The sequence below is a fragment of the Talpa occidentalis genome, unplaced genomic scaffold, assembly GCF_014898055.3.
Source record: "Talpa occidentalis isolate TD23 unplaced genomic scaffold, MPIMG_talOcc4v2.1 talOcc4.11, whole genome shotgun sequence".
In the NCBI taxonomy this organism is placed as follows: Eukaryota; Metazoa; Chordata; class Mammalia; order Eulipotyphla; family Talpidae; genus Talpa; species Talpa occidentalis.
The window spans coordinates 55,306,565-55,328,014 of record NW_023601104.1 but is presented as its reverse complement, the minus strand read 5'-3'; the positions used below and the strand labels follow the sequence as shown (position 1 = coordinate 55,328,014).

At 34.3% G+C, this 21,450-nt stretch overlaps 1 protein-coding gene across 13 annotated transcripts in view; it reads right to left on the bottom strand.

The window, feature by feature from the left end:
- The window catches only part of LRFN5 (leucine rich repeat and fibronectin type III domain containing 5), a 268,041-nt gene that overhangs the window by 149,144 nt on the left and 97,447 nt on the right, over positions 1-21,450 (bottom strand). For 10 of the 13 annotated variants that reach the window (XR_008549856.1, XM_054690104.1, XM_054690092.1 and 7 more), the window contains one exon: positions 10,077-10,125. The exons of the other annotated variants lie outside the window; for them this stretch is intronic. The gene's annotated coding sequence lies outside the window, so the exon portion shown is untranslated. The remainder of the gene's footprint in view (positions 1-10,076; positions 10,126-21,450) is intronic. 13 annotated transcript variants of the gene reach the window in all.

The window sequence follows — 21,450 nt, the reverse complement described above, 5'->3', positions numbered from 1 at the left end:
ACGATAAGGCCAATTAGTGGATACCAGAAAGGAAGGGAAATAAGGTGAGTAAATTAGGTAAAAGGGGACAAGTATATGTATGGTAAAGGATAGAACTGGACTGTTGTTCACTTTCAGTGATGCACACCTGAAATTTATACACTATTATAATGCAATGCTAGATATATATGTGCTACATACATACATATATAATGTATATATTTACATTGAAAAATGCTAGTCCCTAATTCTTCACTTTTAAGCTAAAATAATTACTAGTTTCTTGTTAAGGCAATTTTAGACTCCAGAAAAGAAAGCCCATGTTCTCAACTTAATTATCATATTAAGAACTTGATTTCTTTTTAAAGTACAAAATTTCTTGATAATAGAAATCTCTTTGGTGACTTTGGCAAATATTATGGGCACTAAATTTTCAAAGTATTCTCAAATTAGAAAATGAATTATCTTTGTAGAGAAGGGTGACCTTTACAGACTAATAATAAATTAAAGGAAAAATAGATAATAACATTCCTTAGTTCAAAATTCTCATGGCCCATTTTGCTAACATATTTGTCCTTGAAGAAGAGGGAAGTTCCAGGCTTTTATAAAATAATAAAATAGAAATCTTTAAAACTGAAATAGAACATATAAGAAATGATGTTGCAAAGTAATAGAATTCAACATCATTACAAGAATACTAGCTGAAAAAAAACAGAAAATTTACTGTTTCTCTCACTACCTTGATTTTTAAGATCATGCAAATGTAATCTTCTTGGGCCTTGTTTTTCTACCTGCTACAGTAAAAATGATGGACAAATTTCAGGACTATTCCAGTGAGGAATTATACTTTTCTAACTCAATGAAATACAACCCAAAATGAAATTTAAAACAATAAACTTGAGATTCCAAAGGTCTATTGTGCCAAAATAATAAAAGGTATTAATATTACATTAGCATTAAAAATAGGGTTTTTTTTCATATTGAATACCCCAAAGGGATATTCCACCTAATTAACATCCTTTATAATTCAATTTATTTCCTTTGAATAAGTAATACATTTATGCTATTCATATATCAAAAGCACATAAGTTTAACAGTGAAAATATAAAATATAACAGTTGTTATATCCCATATAACAACTCTAATAATATGCACTCTTCCAGAGGTTCTTTATATATGTGTGTGCATATAGAAACATATTTATTAGACTGAATTTTTGCATTATGCTATTGTACTTCGCATATTGTATAGGAAATTGATTTTTTAAATTTACAATAGAGTTTGTTTTTCACATTTGTGTTGTGAGCTTCATTAGCAGTAGTAGTAGTAGTAGTAGTAGTAAGAGTTATAGAGTTTTCCATTATACGGATGTACCTTAATTCATTTGACCATCAAACTAGAAATTTATGTTGTTTCTGGAGCCTCCCTGGTAGCTCAAGGGGTTAAGTGTCAGCACTATGTAGCTATCCCACAGCTATTACAGCACAAGTTTGATTCCTGGCCAGGAAGGTGACCCACATGGAGCAGCAGACCTCTCTTATCTTACGTGCTGCTCCCCTCAGCAGCTTAATTCAATCTGTCTGTTCTACTCCCCACTCTGTTTCTGGCAAATCCTCTCATCTCCGGCACCTCTAGCCTACACCCCAGCTCTTGTGTGCAAAAATAAATAAATCTTTAAGTTGTTCTGGTAGTACAAAAATGCTGCAGTAGCAATTTTTTTGTACAAACTTTTTATCAGGCAAATGCAACTATAGGGCTGGAATAAATTCCTGGGAGAAGAACCTGGTCATGTTAAAGTATGCATATAGTTTAAATATTTATAGATCCTGCAAAATTTTTCAACATGTGATATGTATCTTTTACATTATCACAGGCAACACATAGTGTGCTCTTTTGTTACTAATTACCATACCAGTTACAAGAGTTTAACAATTTTACAGATGTTTGTCAAATAGATTAAAAAATTCTATCAGTGTTGCATTAATTTGAATATATATTAGGATTCTAATGAATTTTAGTATTTAAATTAGGGCATCATTTCCTACATATGAGTTATTTTATCATCTTTTATCAAATACATGCCTTTTAGTACAGGATATTTTCTGTCTTGTTCATGATTTGTGGAAAATTAGCAATATTAGCACATTTCTATGATTTAAGTTGCAATTAGTTTTCTCCGTCATTGCATTTGATTTTGATATTTGCATTAAACAAATTTTATTCTAATAAGACTGATTTTTCTAATCTAATTATTCTTCCCTGTATGGATTCCATAAGAGGAATTATATGACTATAAAGCACTGCTCCATTAAGATTATACCTCAGGTTTTTTTCTCATGTTATTAAGATTTCATATTTTACATATAAATATTTTATCTTGGTATCTGGTCTGAGATATGGATTTTTTAATTTTTTTGGCAAGTGGGCTACCAATCTCTCACAAAGCTATTCACAAGCTAGTCATTTGGTTCTGTGAACCAAATTACATATTTCTGTTACATAGCTGCCAAGATTATTCATCCTGATTTTCTTCTGTTTATAGGGAAAAGTTGCTTGAAAAAATATATATGCATAGAAGTGTATATATACCGAGATATGCATGTATTTATGCATATGCATATATATTTATATATAAATGGAATGTTTAGAAGAATAAAGTCAGAGCTAAGTTCAAGAGATAAAGTCAGCCAGCCATACTGAATAAAGAAAGTGCATGAGGCCCTTGGCTTGGTTTTTCTCCAGGAAATCTGATTCTTATGTAAACTCTGCTTGGTATCTGATAAAGATACCAATTATAAAATATTTCTTAAGTATGAGAAACACTAATTCTGGTACATAAGTGTGCAATTACATGGAAGAAAATCATTCTCTGAGTTGCAATTTGAAAAGCTGTCTTGGGCTTGGGGAAAGTATCCTGAATACAAACATTCTAAAGCCTTCCGGGGTATCAGTAAAGCCCAAAAGGACATGCATAATTGATAATGGCCTTTATCTTTTTACCATCTAAGAAGATCCTGTTGACCCAGGATTTGTTATTAATCTGGGTAATAATGTGGGATAGAAGAGAGAAGGGATGTTACAACACAAAAGAAGGAGAGTAAGAATGAACACTTATTTAATTGCCTAAGTTCACAAAATAGGAATCTTTGGGTGAAAATTGAATGTTGAATGTGAATTTCAAGGTTTTTGAATGAATATGAAAATATAGTCTCTTTCATAGGTCTCCCTCCAAATTTTCTACTTGGATTATATATATTATATATTATATATATTTGTGATATACTGACATAACAAAAGTGAAGAGATAAATGTAATAACATTAAATAGTTTTAATTGAATCATCTGATGCAAGCTACTAAAAAAACTATTAATAAAGGCTATTTATACAGCAAACATATTCCAAGCACCATTTGAAAAACCTCTCGTGTAGTAATTCCTTTATTCCTCAACTAACCAAATTAACTTGATATTATTTTTATAAGTAAGGATTCTGGAGCTAAAATGATTTAATAGCTTTCCCAGGGTTCCACATCAAGTAATGAGTCTAACTGTGCAGAAACAAAATGAGAAATAAGAGCTTCCTCACCAGATTTGCAAGGATCTAGGGAAGAATGTAGAAACTAGTGATAGAATGTAATAAGATAGCCACAACATCCACAGCACATTATTGAAAAGAACTTGTATGTTCAAGAGTCACAAATCACCAGTTATAGTTATAACAGTCAGAAGCCATGTTTAGCAGCTGTCATTGGAAGTAAGAATTATAAGGAAGAACATCCAATCCCAACTAAAAGAAGACTCAGAAGACAGATAACCACATGGTCTGGACCTAGAGAGTACTAGAAGATTTTGGCTGAGTTCTATAGGAAGAGATCTAGCTATTCAAACTAGGCTCACACTCAGGGATTGTGGGAGGGGAGGGGTAAGGAATGCTCAGATTTGTAAATGAAATAGGAATTGATTAGCCCTAACAAAACATGAGCATATATAACTTCTGATTTAAATTAACCCAAATTGAATGCCCAGTTCCTCCATCGCATTAGCTGCATGTTAATCTCTAAGTAGCACATGTGGCTATGGTTACTGGATCAGATAACATTGCTACTGTATATAACAATGTCACCCAAAATCTCTCTTGCTGACTATAGGATGCTTTATTATTTTTTATAAATTGTCAATTTAACGACTTTGTACCTAAATTTTTTGTAAGAATTGACTCCAAAACAGATGTATGCAATAAGAAGGCTCCTGAGAAAGGCAGAAAAGTCCTCTCAAAACGCCTTTTATGCCATGGAAAGATTTTAACAGGAGTAGAGATTTTATTTCTTAATCTTTTCATTTCTTTTAGCTGGAAAAATCCATGCATCACAAAATTAATTTTTTTAAAGATGGAATCCAACTATAAAACAATGTTTCCATTAGTTGAAAATTAACTCCTCTAATTTGTATTTTTCCCTCAAAAATATGCATGCTCTCTGGTTAAAAATAGTTTTGAGAAACTATCCACAGGGGTAGGAAAGCAAAATCTATAGAATGATTCATTTTGCCATTTAGCAGAAATAGTGATAATAATTAGAAATATCATTAAAGAAACTAAAAAATTGTATAGCTCACCTCTGCTGCTTAGTTTGACCCAGCACAGGATGCCTTAAATACTTTAAATATCAGTTTCTATTTCTGAAAAATGGGATACAACTAATGGTTCTATTACGGTTAGAAGTTTTTTAAGAGTTTTTAAAATATGAAACTCTTGCAAATTATATTTAATGTCTTACAATCATAATTACTATTCAGGACTTCAATAAAAGGAGAAAAAGAAAAGCACAAATTACACACATAAATGATTAACTTTCCTTCAAAGGCACCTAAAAACATCTGGATGAAATGATTTTAAAATCCTTGGAATATGTGACTTCTGAGCCTTTCAATTAATTTTGGTAATATAGATTTTTCTTATTGAGCAAAACAGAATTAATGTTAAGTGAGAATTAAATGTTAAATGTTAAGTGAGAATTAAATGTTAAGTGAGAATCTCTGAAGAAACCTTCGTTTAAAATCAAATATTCATAAACTAATATATAAGCAATCATATAATATATTTAGATGATATAGTTGGTCACTTCAATTTTATGAAATATTTGGTCACAATGGAATACAAGCCAGTTGTAAAAAAATAAATTTACCATGGTAATATAATTGGATTTACATTTCTAACTGGGAGTAGACAAATATATTAGCAAAGTAAGAAATGTATTTGGTAATTTAAGTGAATAGGAGGGTATCAATTCTAGATATTAAAACTGAAGTGGACATTTTTTAAAGCACCATTGTTCTCTATGAGCGGACTTTCAGCTTTTTCTTGATAGAAATGGTTTATTTATACTTAAATTTCAGAGGTAAAAAAGCAACAAATTAAGCAGGGTTATATAATAGTATAATTGACCTTGGGCCAAAAATCTCAAATAGGTTGCCCCTGTATGATGTTTTCTTGCAAATATTATATTTATGTTTATCATTTCTTGTACATGTAAGTATGTTTCACCACATAATAGCTAACACTGTCAACCAAAGGAATGAGTAAGTGCTGGGAGAAGACAGCTAGGTGGTTTTCCTGCACTGGTTGGAGAAGAGCTTAGAAATGTTTAAGCCCTGCCTATTACATGGTTCTCTGAGTGGTACTTCTTACCCTCCTTCCTTAGCACTTTCTAACAAGTCCTAATGTAATTCCCTGCACTTCTTCCACTTATTTTCTTTTGCCTTGTTTGAAAAATGTACCTGTTAAAGAATAATACAGTATTTGCAGAAGCATGTCATTGTCTTCTTTTGGGCCATATGCACCTTCCTGCATAGTACAGTATTGGAAATTAAAAAAAAAAAAAGATTCTAAGATCATCCATTCTCTAAGAGTCAGAAAGGAAGTTAATCTAAAAATGTGAATTAAGAATGTGAATTTTCAAGATATCTAGTCATGATGTATTATATAATTATATATATACCAAAATATAATATAATAATACTGATATAGTAAGCAAAATATTTTGAGAACAGTAAGCATTATTTTGTAAACCAAAGAAAGCAAAATGGTTTACTGACAAATTACCATGTGCTGACCAGCTAGCTGAAATATAATTATTGGTACCCAGACATTTTGCAGTTATGCTGCAGATAGAATTACTGTCATCACACACAACTTGTCTTTTCGTGTATTGATTTATGTGGACTATATCTCAATTCGATCAATACCAACACCTCAGGAGACAGAAGCCAATCAGAAAGAATTTTTAAGACTATCTCACAGAGGAAAAGCAATTATTTTGTGATTGCACATTGCATAACTATTCGTAAGGGCATTTTTTATGTCCTTGGATTAAAGAGGAAATTAGAGAATACCTGAGTGTTAATGCAACTCCAAGTAAATTAACAACTTATCCTCCAAACTAGTGAAATACAAACATTAATCTTAGTAGTAAATGTCACCAAGAAAAACTACCACTAGGAAATGATAAAATTGTTAACACAAATAACTGAAAATTTGTTCAAATAATGTTCTGGTATGCCATTACCTTTCACATTTAAAGAAATGACATAAATTATGCATTTTTAGGGATACCTTATTTTTTTTTTAGATTTTATTTATTTATTTATACAAGAACTGGGATACAGGTCAGAGGCAGGGGAGGGTGAGATAATTTACCAGAGACAGAGCGAGGAACAGAATAAGCAGACAGACCGAAGACACTACTGAGGGGAGCAGCAGGCGAGGGCGAGGCAGGAGAGGTCTGCTGCGCCACATGGGTTTCTCCCTGGCCAGGCGGGAATCAAACCCGTGCTGCAGAGGCTACGAACAGCTTCACAGCACTGCACTCAATCCACTGTGCCACCGGGAGGCCCGATACCTTATTTATCTATTTTTCATACCATTATGAAATTAAGTTAAGGTTTTAACAGAACTCATATAAAATTTAGAAACAGCCTGTGAGAGTGAATCTTACTGTAATTTCAATTCCCCCATGTATCACCTACAGATTATTTACACACATTTGTAAGGAGAGCTTAATTTAGCAGTTATGTTTCTGGGAATCATGGAAGGTGAGATGAAGGAGGACATTTTCACAGTGTTTATAACACTCAAGACTATTATGTGGGAAAAAAGGAAGGGAGAAAGAAATGGAAAGCATTGCATCAAGATTTCTACTATGAACACATCAAAGATTCCAACCCAAACTGAACTTATATTTAGTGCTTAATGTGTGTTGATCAAGTTATATGCTCCCCATGAGCTATTTTTCATTTACAAAGAAAAATGGATAATGCACATGCTTACTGAAGATATTCTATAGATACTCTGCATATCTTCACTGAAAACAAGATTGTGAAATTATTTTCTAAATCTTGTGCCTAAAAATTAAAATATAACCTCATTTATTTTCCATAAAACATTTATAAAGAAATGTAATAACTGAAATACCACCCTTTTTTCCTGCTAATTAGGATAATTCTGGTATCTAAATGACCAATCTTTCAAAATGCAAAAGACCTAGGTCTGAAATGATGATGAGAGACTGGGAAACAAGGCTGCATTCCTTTCTCTCTCACTTATTAAGCACATGACCTTGTGATTTAGTTTCCCTTGACCTCAATTCCCTTTTCCATAAGTTAGGAATAGTAATTACTGCCTAAAAATCATAATTCAGTGGATGAGAATAGGATTTTTTAAATGAGTCCACACAGAGAAATAGTCCTTAATAGTAAAATAACATAAAATGATGAAAATATCAGTTGGTGCTATATATTCCTACCTGGCTTAGGAAAGACATACAGGATTTTTTCCCACCTACAGTCTCAGTAATGACCTAACAGCAGAAATAAGGAAAGAAGACACATCTCAAATTTTGTATAAGTGGCTAAGGCTTTACAATTTCTGCTCATTAAAGAAAAGCTTTTAAAGTTCCAGTAATCATTAGACACTAGATTTTCCAAGCATTGCAATCACAGCAATGTGTTAGAGAGCTGTACCTTGAAAGTATATAATAAGCACTAAGGTATGAAGTTTCCCAAATTGAATAATTTAGATACATGTTCTAAACTGCCCCCTGCCAGAGTCCCTTCCTGGGCCCAATATTCTGCCTGAATGGAAAACTTGGGTTCATTAAATCTTTTTTAAAGTGGTTCAGTAGAGCTGCTCAGGTCTCAATAAATCCCAAACTGGGAAATATAAAAAACAAATCTTACCAATAAAAACACTCAAATATTACCATACAAGAATAAAACTCAGTGTGAATGACTAATGTGTTCAAATCCATTTCTTTCATGCCTTTAAGTGACTAGGATTAGCATAAAGAGCCTTCTCAGAGTGTAGACAACAATAAAAACTGCAATAACTCATACTTTGTAGTGACTTTCAGTTTTGAATCTGGATATTCTTTAATTTTCATCATAGCCTTGGGAGGTAAATATTATTATCCTCATTTCAGAGGAGATGAAATTGAGAGATTAGTAATTTGCCCAGAGCTACAGAGTAAGTGAACTATGCTGATTTCAGTGCTAGGCATGGGCACTAAGATCAGTGCATTGCAAAAATTTATGGAGTTAGATAGCCCTTGTGGAGACAGAATTATGGAAACATTCATTCACTGTGAAAACAGTAAAATTAAAACTCAGAAGTCAAAAACATGAAAATAAACATAAAGGAATAAAGTAAAGAATAACAAATGACTGGGAGGATATAAAAATAATTTTAAAAACTAATATTTAGTCATTCTTTAAGACATGTGAGACACTTTTCTAAATATTTCATATGAATTATTAATAGCTATTAATTCTTACGCTAGCACCCAAATCAGTGGTTAAAACTTTGATTCAGGTTAACCCTGATTCCTTTCATTCTCTTAATACTCCATATCTAACCTATTAACAAATCCCGTGGTCTTTAGTTTCAAAATATATTTAGAATCTGACCACCACTCCATCTGCCCTGCCCTATCTGCAGGGTGTTGTAGGATTATTGCATTCATTTCCTAACTACTCTGTCCTTTCCTAATTCTGCCCTCTTCAGTCTGTTCCCTAATGAAAAAGCCATAACAAACTCTTCAAACCGTAAATCAGATGGTTTCACTATCATTTTAAAAAATGTCTCAGTCATTTCCCAGATCCCATTCAAAATATAGTTCATCCTTGAACAATGCTGTTTGAACTGCCCAGGTCCACTATACTCAGATTTTTTTTTTCTTTTTTAGCTCTCTTGGATTCAACCTATATCTGCAGGTTGATAGAATCAGGGAATGCATAAAGCATATATATGGAAGGCAGATTATACATTATTCTCAGATTTAACTGATCCTGGGGCTGACACTCCTAACTCCCGCACAGTTCAAGGATCAACTGTGCAAGTTTTCACAAAGTACTAAAAAGTCCTCCATCCCTGCCACACACGCAGAGCTCCAGCCCCACTAATCTGGCGGACTGTCTTTGATCTTTCTAGACATTCCTCATCTTTTCTATGAGGTTGTGTGCATGTTCTTTCTTGTCTAGAAAGTTTTCATTTTAAGTATTAGCATGATACACTGATTAACTTGCTTCAGGTCTCTGTCAAATATTATCACTGAGAACTTCTCCCACCAGTCTCTTTAAAATAGCAACACACCCCACGGCTACCCACTCTGAGTCACCTTCATTTTCCCCTAAAAAACTATCAGCATCTATGCATATATTTTATTTGTTTTGGATGGGAAAGGACTCTGTCACCCCATGACGGTGAAATCTCTAGAGACAGAGAGTTATATCTGGGCTACATACAGCTGTAAGATATCTGCCACACACACTAAGTGCTCAATACAAATATGTTGAAAAGAATAAATAAACAATTCAATGAAGTAGGTTCTACATTATATCCATCTTGGGAAGGGAAAAACAAATGCCTACTTCAGAAAGAAATCATTAAACCTAGTACCAAGACTTTGGTTTCTAAACACAGTTCTAGCTAAGAAGCATTAAGTTCCTAGATAGCTCATAACAAGACTGTGATAGGAAGAGGGCAAAGTGGCCCTGTGGTGCCAGGAAGTAAGGAAATGCTGTGTCAAAGGGGCATAGATACTTACCAGCTGCCAGGTGCAGCACATCATTCTGTGTGCTCTCTTCACATCAATTCTGAAAAGTACAATAGGTATATTAGCCCAGTTTGCAGCGATGTGTTTCATACACAATGGAGGATGGTTTATGCAGTGCCCAATGGTATTACATAAAGGAGACTAAGATCATGGTAGGGAGATAGAACACATTGAACCCACGAACTCATAGTGTCAATCATACAAGGAAATAAAAGAGGGAAACAAAAGAGAGAGAGAGAGAGAAGGAAGAGGGAGAAAAGGAGGAGGGGGAAAAGGAGGGTGAGAGGAGTGACAAAGGGAATATCAAAATAATAAGCAACCACTTTGTCACCACCTTCTAATACTTCTTTCAGGAAAGATCCATCAATAGAATGAAAAGTTGGTGGGGAATTGGAACTTCACACAGTCTTCAAACATGACTTCACCACTGACTTACTAATGACAAAGGGGAAAAGATAGCTTTCCAATGGATAAATCAGACACCCAGTGTAACTATGTAATGACATATGACATCACCAATAATGGAAGAAACTATTATCATAGGTGATCTGATGCAATACCTCATTATCTTAGTTCTAATCATGATAAAATCATCAGACCAATATAAAATCAGGTATTTCTGCAAGGAGCTTCAACTATTCAAAATTTTAGAAAGGAGTATCATATTTGTGTTATAATTTTTGCATTGCAAACTATTGTTTTTATAGAAGAGAATGTCCTTGTGTTTAGCAGTGATGTCTGTCATGTTTTATCTGGATTGGAATAAAACTTATATTTATAAGCATCTATCAATCCATCAATCTGTATGAACAAGAAACAGATCTAATGTAATAAAACATTGATTTCTGAATCTAGGTAAAGATTTATTAGGAAGTTAATGTCTTTTTTAAACATTTTTGTCAATTTTTTCAAAAACAATTAAAAATAAGACCAGATTCCAAAAAATAAACACTGAAATATTGAAAAAAACTTTAAACAGTAAAAATAATTTATTGTCCCAGGACCATCTGTGTTAATATGTGAGTTTCTGTCCCCATGTAATTATCCCTAATGATTTAAATTACGTGCACTGATGTTCACACATAGAATCTTAATACAATATACTTTGTGTCAAATCCATTTTTTTTCCTAATCTGGAATTCTAATAATTATCTTAACTATTTCTAGGTTGTGAATGGGGATCCCAGATTAAATTCTAGGATAAATTATTCTATAGAAGACTAACATTAGTTCTCAGTGTACAGCATACTTGGTGTCTACTTCAATCCCTGACTAAATTTAAAGGGTTAGGTTTACCATATACTAAATGAAAATACCTACTTAAGCCCAGCATCCCCTCAATAGTACTAAAGCTGGTGATAACAAGACTTTGCAATCATGTTTTTCCCAATGTCAGTCTTTTATCAGACTATCTCTCAAAAAGGCAAATGTATCTGTTTCTTGTCATGTGGCAGACATAGTGAGTAATCCAAAGTAAATTTCTCCTTCTTTTCCAAGTTATAGATTTTTGCCAAGAAGCAGTTACCTTGTCAAAGTATTATATTTCCTACACTCCTCTCCTCTCGCCAGCCCTTGTATCTTAAGTGGGTCTCTGTGACTGCTCTCAGTGGAATGGGAGCAATCCCTTTCAGGCCAAAATTATTCGGTATAAGTTACACAATCATCCTTATCCTTAAATTGATTCTGTTCTTTAGGTAGCTGAGTGCTTTCCATGCAGCAGGGAGAGCTGATGAAACTCAGAAGACTAAGAAGCTACAGAAGGAAGGGAAGACCTTAGTGCCAACACTAAAAGGAAAGCCACCCAATAAACTTTCATCAGATATTATGAGAGTGAGAAATAATTTTTCATTCCATTAAGCCTTTGAAATTTGGGTTTGTTGCTATTTGTACTAAGTTCACTGTTAGATGCAGAAATCAATTGAAGCAAAGTTCTCTAAGAACTATCTATACAAGCTTAGCTTCTCCTCCTAGATATGCTCCCTAACACCATGCTCCCTTTTCATAATACTCATCTTATTTAATTAATACTTTTGGTTTAGTGTCTATCCCCTGCAGTAGATTTATGAATTTGTAAGCTTTATGCAGTCAAGGGTCATGTCTGTTTTTTTTCCCTTAGCTGTATATCCAACACTTAGCCAGGTGAGCGTAGGCATGCAAAAATATTTCAGAAATTAATGACTTGACTGTTGCTTTGGATATCATTTCTATACTTGAGAATAGAAAGGAGGAAATGACTGCAGTAAATTGATGAGGGTAATTTCTTATTCTGGGTAAACAAGGGAATATAAGAGTCACTTTTTAGCATTTCTATGTCATTCAGTATCATTTTGGATACATATGTATGTGTGTAAACACACAGACACATACACACACACTGCAAATCAGCTCAAGTTTATCTCCTCCCAATTAGCCAGTGAATAATGAGGTTCACCTTATAACAGTAAAGTCTATTACCTCTCATAATTGCCTAGTTCTTATTTCTAAAAAAAATTTCCTAAAAGAGACAAATTGATGGCAGTTAATATATTTAACCCTCAAAGTCAATGGGTGTACTGGATTGGATGCATGTACTAGATTGTATGCCAACCTCAGGGGGAATTATCTATACTGGGGAGGGGTAACTTTAGGATTAGAAGGACTTCAAATAAATTGTAAAGGAAGGAATCCATTCTGGTACTTTAAGCAAAGGACATTTATTATAGGATATAAACTAGTTTCTAGAATCACTGGGAGGGCCCAAGTCAAAAAGTAGGCTAGGCTTCCAAAAATAATACCTTCTCATACCTGAGCACCTAAGGAGCTGCTGTCCCTTCCACTATGAAAAAACCAGCTTCCGGGATTGGGAACTAACTTTGTCCCTGTTAGAAACTATCTGCAACAGTCAAATGAGGATGGCCATCCTCCCTGGGTCTTCCTCTCCTTATCTAGGTTCCCAAACCCATCTGATTGACAGACTTTAAATGACAAACAGAAACCCATTTGAGATTTGCTGGGTAATGCAGCTTTTAATCTTGCAATGAAGGCAGGTGGCATGAACACTAAGATAAGCAGTACAGGAAGTGATGGACAACTTGACTGGCCTATATTCTACAGTGACTTAAAACACTTCCAGCTGCAGGGAATTCCAGCATGCCCCCACTCCCAGCTTCTCCCAGAGTCAAGCCCTTCTTCCATCACTTCTGTTTCTGTTTCTTGTCCCATAGCTACAACCAATCTCCATGAAGGTTCCTTTACGTTTTCCCATCCTTGATAAAATTCACCAGTTATAGTGGAGATAGTGTCCTTATATCTTAAGTAACACCTGTCTCTAAGGCCCAGAGATATTAGTTTTCCCTAACTATTACTCATCATAAATGTGAGTCACAAACAAAAGTCCCAATGTCCCAGATTATCTACCACTAAAACACTCTTGTATTCAAGAATCTTCCAATCCCTGACCTCATAAACTTTACTATTCTCTGTAAAACTTGCTTTCTGATATCCTAAATTTTCTCTGAAAATTTCACTGCAAGTTACTAATGCTTATTACTCTGACATCTGAGGCTTCTTAGACCACACACTTTCTGCTACCTTCTCAAACTGAGGCTGATTCTTGGTTTTACCTCTCCCACAAATAGAATAAGAAAGACATAGACATGAAGTGTCATCTTTGCTTCCTTTTGATATTTTTAATTGTATCTCTTCTCTCTCAAAGCCTCTTTAGAGACATGCATATTGCCAGATTTTCTACTCCATAGCCTTTCTCATTGTCTTCACCTTCTCACGATCTCCTTTTGTTTCCCTCATTCAGTGATGATTACAGTCCCTGATTCACTGTTGCTCTACCTGAAACCAATGCTCTCATCATTCTAGTTATATCAAAAGTCAGGAATATGAACGATCTAACACACTAGCCTCTTATCCTCCATGTCCTTTGTCTTACCGACATTTTCTTTCACCTGTTTCAGTCATACATGACCCTGTCATTACTAAAACTGTACCCACTATCCTGTTATCAACAGTAATCCTCCAGGTTACTTACTATAAAATTACTATTGAATAAATTTTCTTTTTTTTTAAGAATTTATTTGTTAGCAGAGAAGAACTGGGTTGTAGACCACAGGTGTGGGGCGGTTATAGGATTCACCAGAGAGAAAGTAGGGAGCAGAACTGGGGTGCTTACTCAAATACACTGCTAAGGGGAGAGCAGGGAGACAGGAGATGTCTGCTGACCATATGTGTTAGCTCCCTGACTGGGAATCAAACTCAGGCATAGTAATGCTAACACTAAAACATAACCCCTAGGCCACCAGGGAGGCCCCCAACAATTTTTTTTCTGATCTCACAGATGACTCCTCTCTACCATATCATGTTTTCATTATTCATCACCTCTTTCTTTTCTTCTATTCTTCTTGCTCAACTTAGTTTAGTGGTAATAGTTGTTTGCACATATCCTGACTTTCTTTGTTATTCTGTATACAGAAACTCAACCTAGTAAGTGGACATTACTGAATATACATTAAGCAGTGACAATCCTAAATTTATGGTTACATAGTTCAACAAATGCTTTGACTATTCCAGACTGCCCTATTACTGTATTTTCATAGTAAATTCACCTTCCCAGTTCTCAAGATGACTATGTATTATCAAATCGTTCACAATGCCTTGTATTCTTCAAGTTTCCTAGATCTTTCATTGCATTATCCTCGGTTGATGTTACCACTGCTTAATTCATAAAGAGAATAAATGCAATAAAATGAGGATGATTTCATTTGCCTACCACAAATTCTTCTAATCTATCTACATGTATACCACTATAGTGTGTCTTCCACCATGGAAGTGTTTCTACTCCTATCTAAGTTCAACCACTTAATTTATATTCCGGATCCTGTTTTCTCTTGATTATTCAAGGAATTTCTTCCTAATATATTCCTTTTTCTCCACTGAATGTTATCAGTTTCTTTTTCTTTAGTGGACAATACATTTCAATGAATCAACTAATATCATCAAATTTAAGCAATATCCACAAGATACATATCCATTGGTTTATATCCATAAATTCTCTGGAATTCACATTTGTTTCCAGTCACTGCCTGTTTCCCTACAGTAGTGAAACTCTTCAAAGATGTCTAAGTGCCCACTTTTTCCATCTTCTTCATCTTCCATTCTTCATTAAATGTACTCAGATAGTGCTTTAATTACCATCACACCAATGAAATGACATTTAATGAGAACACCAAAGTCTTACATTTTGTCAAAGCAAATGAGAAATTTTCTGTTCTCATTTACTCAACCACTCAGTAGAATTGATTACTTCTCTTCTTAAAAATGTATCTAGATTTCCCAGTCTACTCCTAAGTCTCCTTTACCTCATGAGCTACTATTTTCACTATGAACTCTTTCACCTCCAATCTGGAAAATTTGCAAAACTTTTAATACTTACTTTAATCCCTTCTTTTCTCCTTCTGTAATCAACCTATGTTATGTCATTCAGCTAGTTATCACTGCAAACACTAAGTGACAGCATCTAAGAATTCTCAAACTGCTACTTTTGGCCTGAATGGAATTCTTTTGTGAGACCAAGACTCATGTCCAATTGATAACCATCTTCTCCATTTCAGATCTATCTTGACAAAAGACATGTCATTTTCATGGAAATATACTCTCCACAAGTCTCCCAGTAAATGGCATCACCTTTCACACAGTTACAGAAGCCAAAACACATTAGATTCATCTTGGACCATTTGCTTCTCCTTACATCACACACCAAATCCACCTGTTTCTCCTGTCACCAATATCCACAAAATATATCCAATATGTGATGACTTATTGCCATTTTGCCAGACCTTCTCAAGTCCATTTTCAACTCTTGCCTATACCAGTGTAGCAGCTTGTCTTCCCCAACTACTCCCTCCACTTTTCTCAGCAAGAGTGATCTTTCTAGGTATTTGTGAAGTCAAATCACTCCCTATCTCTAACTTCCAATTGAATACAGTTACAGTTAAAATAAAATCTAAACTTTTTAACACAACCCAAAAATCTCTCTAAAATTTATAGGCCTCTTTCTGAACACAATCCCTCCTTTCACCTTCTTTGCTCACTTAATGTTATTCGTCCTTAGTTTTGCCCTTTAAACACTTGAAGATCTTTCCATTCAAAGGGAATGTGTTCCTGTTTTTCCTTTGACTAGAGAGTCCTTTGCATCGAGTAAGGTCATAACTAAAAAGTCATCTCAGCAAAGACCTTCTCTGATTCTAGAAGACATTAGCTCCAGTTATTTTCTGTCATATTTTCCCTTCCTAGCAGCATATAAAGTTCTGGAATCCTTATAAGAAGAGGAGATCAGGACACACATACTTGATGACTGAAGGAGTAGTCAGCCAAAGAGACTGGCCTCAGAAGAAACCAATTTTTGATCTCAGACTTCTAGCAGCCAGATTTGTGAGAAAATAAATTTGAAAAAATCTATTCACCCAATCAATGGTATTCTTGTGGCAACTCTAGCAAACTAATTGGCAGCTGAGAATAGCAACCAGTTAATAAGAGTATGCTTTGTTCGTAGCATTTGTGGCTCAATTACACCTTTTGAAATTAGCTACTTTAAAACAAAATCGTTAAGATTCACACACCTTAGTATTTGAATATCTATTTTTATTCTTTCTAAAGAATGTTGTATTCTAGCACCAGTTCCTAGGCTTCTCAGTTACATATCTTCACACAGAAATTAAAGAATGAAATGAATTGCCAGCATTACAACTACCTGCTACAAGATGTGGAAGTGCAATGATCTTTCTTTCCCCACTTCAAGTTCTTTGTGTGAGTGTAAATGTCAAAATTTAATATTGTTCTTCCATTTATCTTTTCATATTACAGCTGGCTAATTCTTACTTAAAGTATCTTATTAGCTTGTGTCATAGATTTATTGCAAAGAACATCTCAGAAGCACAGCTCCAGAGTGTTCTACTCTTGAGATTTAGTCCTTGCAACAGAAAACTCCAGTTTGAGAATTACCATCTCAAGTCAGCTAAATGACTCTACCTTATTGTAGTGTAACTTGAACATTGACTAAAAAATTTCCACTAAGGAAGATCAGATTGATTGTGGTTGTTAAGACCTCATGATGGCACAAAAAAACAAACAAACAAACAAAAAAATATATATATCTATATATATGCACATATATATACCATTTGCTCCTTTCACATAGCTGAACACAGAATATGCTTCCTTCATGTCTAAATAAATGAGACAATCGTTATAAACAGCTTTATCCTTGTCCAACTATGAATTAATATGTAGTTATTTTTTTGTATAAAAATACAAGAAAGAGGCCTCCCTGGTGGCGCAAGGGGTTAAGATGCAACCGATGATGTTATCTACATCCACTGCAGCACACATTCGAGCCCCAGTCAGGGAGCTACCCTCTCCTGTCTTGCCTGCTGCTCCCCTCTGCAGTGTATTTTAGTCAGTCCACCTGTTCTGTTCCCCACTCTGGTGAATCCTCTCATCCCCCCACACCTCTGGCCTGTACCCCAGTTCTTACATGCCTAAATAAATCTTTAAAAAATATAAGAAAGAAAATGAAAATAATCTATAGGGCCAATATCATTTTGTCAGATTTTTATGGATAGCCTTCCAGCCACTATAAACTAAAATTATTTCTCTTTCCTTTTCTCTCTGCATGTGTCTATTTTTTCTTTAGGTGATTGTGTTATATATGTAGCATATAATAATTATTTACTGTGGACAAGTTAATTTAAGTATTCCATGGCCATACTATATTCTAATGGATGTTTGCATATTTGTGTTACAAGAATATCATTAACTTAACCGTAATTGATATACTTTATTTTTCCTGTTTTGCTTTCTAAATATTTTAGGTTGATCTATATAAATATGTAAACTTTCAATTACTTCCTTAATCTTTAATTTTTATACATATTATCAAAAAGTCCTGTCATCTTACTCTCCAACAAAAATTCATGTAAATTCCCATTTGATCACAGCTTTGCCACCACTGGGCACACCTTTATGTGCTAATGAATTAGTTATATCTTCCCTTTAATTTATTTTGGCCATTTCACCTATTATAAATTGTCTAATCATATTTGGTCTTTTTTATATATTGTCATATTTCTAATCATATCCTGGGTATATCAAACCTTTGTCTCTCATCTGCTTTGCAAATATCTTCTACCATTATATCATTAATAAAATTTTTCAGTATTTTTCTTAATGATTCTTACTTTGACCAACACAAAAGTAATCTTTTTAATTTATTCACTTCAATTTACTATAATATTTTAATAGCTGTTGGTTATTTATTTAAATCTATAGAAATAAGTAAATATCTTACCTTATTTTTCCAAATTTAAATTACTCAACATTATTTACTGAATGACCTATTGTTTTCTCAATATTACAAAAATTGTAGACTTAAAAGTAAATTGCCAAACTTACTTGGACTTGTTTCTCTAAAACCTTTTAGTCTCAGATTATTTGTCATTTTTTTTAACCAACATTTTAATTACATATTAGTCACTTGTTAATGTTGTAAGTGATTTCTCATTTATTTACATCTTAAAAATTGATGCTTATTTATAAAGTTATTGTGCATATCTTGTTAAGTGTAAACATGAGCATGTTAAGCTTCCCTATTTTGACAACACAAATATTTTATTTTCCAATTGATTATTGTTGATTTTTAAAGCTAAAGTATTGTACACATTTATATTTTGAACAGGCATACTTAAAACTCTAGTATTTCCAAAACATCTATTGATTTGAAAGGATTTTGGTGTTGCAAAAATAATCTGCAAATAGTAATAAATATGACCACTCATTTCCAAGATTTATTTTTTCCTGAACATTTCAGGAACAATGTCAAACAATAATAGTAACTTCAATTCCAGAACTTTGTTAAATTGGGTGATTCTCAAAAAGCAAAATGCTAGTGTAGCTTGCATTTACCTTCAAAAGTGTAGTCTGTTTTTAAAAAGTAGATGAAGCTCTATGGGAAAATACAGATGTTGATATGTATTATGGGTTTACAGAGGGGTACATTATCTCAAATTGCTGCACTAAAAAAATCCTCTTAGCTATTACACATGTTTAATATTTTTGCATTCAGTTCTATTTACCTAGGTAATCTTTAGTCTTCCTGACATTTCCTGATTCCAGATATTGTTCCTCCTGTTGGTTAAAATTTGTCATCTTTCTCTCTACTACCTCGATCCACTCTTCTTAGTTTACAATTGATAATTTCATCCATTTAATGACTTCACAATTCTCTCTGGACAGCCCCAAATCTTTTGGTCTTGCTTTAGGCTCTGTGCTTCTGTTTTAGTTTTGAATCCCTGCTCTTAAACCACTCAAAACTCAAAATCAACATATCCAAATCTGAACTCTTTCTCTCTCTCTCTCTCTCTCTCTCTCTCTCTCTCTCTCTCTCTCTCTGAAAGCCAGGTCCTCCAGCCTTTCTCTGCCCTCTTAAATCATAATTCCTTCATTAATTTGGCTAAAACCCACAGTATCATCCTCAATTAATCCCTCCATTCTTTCTGCCACTCTCTTCAATTGCCAATGTTAATAGAGTATGCATCTACACGGTCTCTTAATCTTCCTCATCAAGCCCAATGCAAAAGCTTCTTGATGTACCTGCATCTCATCTGTTATAGATAGCTATCCATATTGAATTATTTTTTTTAAATATTTATTTATTTATACAAGAACCGGGGTACAGGCCAGATGCATGGGAGGGTGCGAGGATTTACAAGAGACAGAGCAGGGAACAGAACAGACAGACTGACAAAATACACTGCTGAGGGGAGCAATGGGCGAGACAGGAGAGATTTGCTTTGCCATGCGGGATTCTTGCTGGCCAGCCGGGATCAAACTTGTGCTGCAGAGGCTGCGGACAGCTTCAGAGCGCGGTGTTCAACTGACTGCACCACCAGGTAGGCCCCATGTTGAATTCTTAATTATGTTACTTTTTGCCAAACTTATTCCATAATATAAAATATTTATAGAATAATGTTCAAACACCTCTCCTAGCATTTTATGACAATTGTATTCCTAGATAAGCTGGGACCGGGGGCCAATGTAAAACTGAGGATGTACTAAAGAAAACTGAGGATATACTAAAGTCTAGAGTAAAATAATGCTGCAAATTCATCAGGGCATAACTAGCAGGCAGTCTTTTCTTATTATCTTCACATGGACAAAGAGAGCAACTGAGGGTTGGCTACAAAGGAAAGTGATCCTAGCATATGGGATATAAAAGGAAATGTGTGTCCCTGAGACTTTTGAGTTGTCTGGAGAACAGCATTTCCCCTTCCCTTGGATATTCTCACCAGGAAACTGAGGCAATTCTTGCTCTAAGCAACAGACAGGATTGGCTCTGGCTAATATTTTTATTAGGAACAGGGGAAATCTCTTCACTAAGGCTTCAAAATATCAATGAAAACATAGACTAATGTACATGATTGAAGGAAACATGACACAGTATCCGATCAAAGGGAGAGGGGATAAAATCATTTCAGATTTTGAGATGACTGCAAAATTGATTTCCTTGTTGCCACTCAAAATGTAATGTGTAACTGACTCAACATAACAAGAAAACTTAGACTGTTCAAAACAAAATATGCAACTTTCCCCAAATAATAAGAAAAATAGATCCATCAACATCAAAAGTGGAGTACACAAGAAGGGGGAGGTGATAATTCTACTTGACTGCCTCTCCAATCCACCAGAGATAATGCATTCAGTTTCTACAGAAACACGAACACATGCCTCAAACCCAGAGGAGAACAGTCCAAAAGATGAATCATGACACCAATTTTAGCATTAAAAACAAAAAAAAAAGATGTAGAAAACTACGTTGCCTTGTACTTAAATGCTTAAATGATTCTCATTTGAAAGAGATCGTCCTTTTGAACACCTCCAATGTGTAAAATCTTCTAACACAGAGAAGCAGCAAGAATGTGGTTTGGGACTTAAAATATGGAAAAAACTTTTTAATGAGCTCTCCAACAATGTAATCACAGAAAAACAACTGCTCATAGTCATTGGGAGTTTTCTTCCAGGCAGTATGCCACACTTTACATGCATCATCTCCTTCCATCCCCTTAACAGCTCCGTGAGACGTTATTACTAACTTCATTTTACAGTGGAACAAACTGAAGCATAAAAAAGGCTCAGCTTGCTGAGCAAGCCAAGGTAGAATAGATAGACCCAGTAGGAGTGATTCGTAGCAAAGCTCTTAGCCATTACACTATAGTTATCTTGCTGTGTTATTCTAAAGAAACTAGCCAGCTGCTTTTAGAAGACCATTAAAAAAAAAGAAATCCTGCTTTAATTTGGGATGGTAAATATGATCCTTGAAATT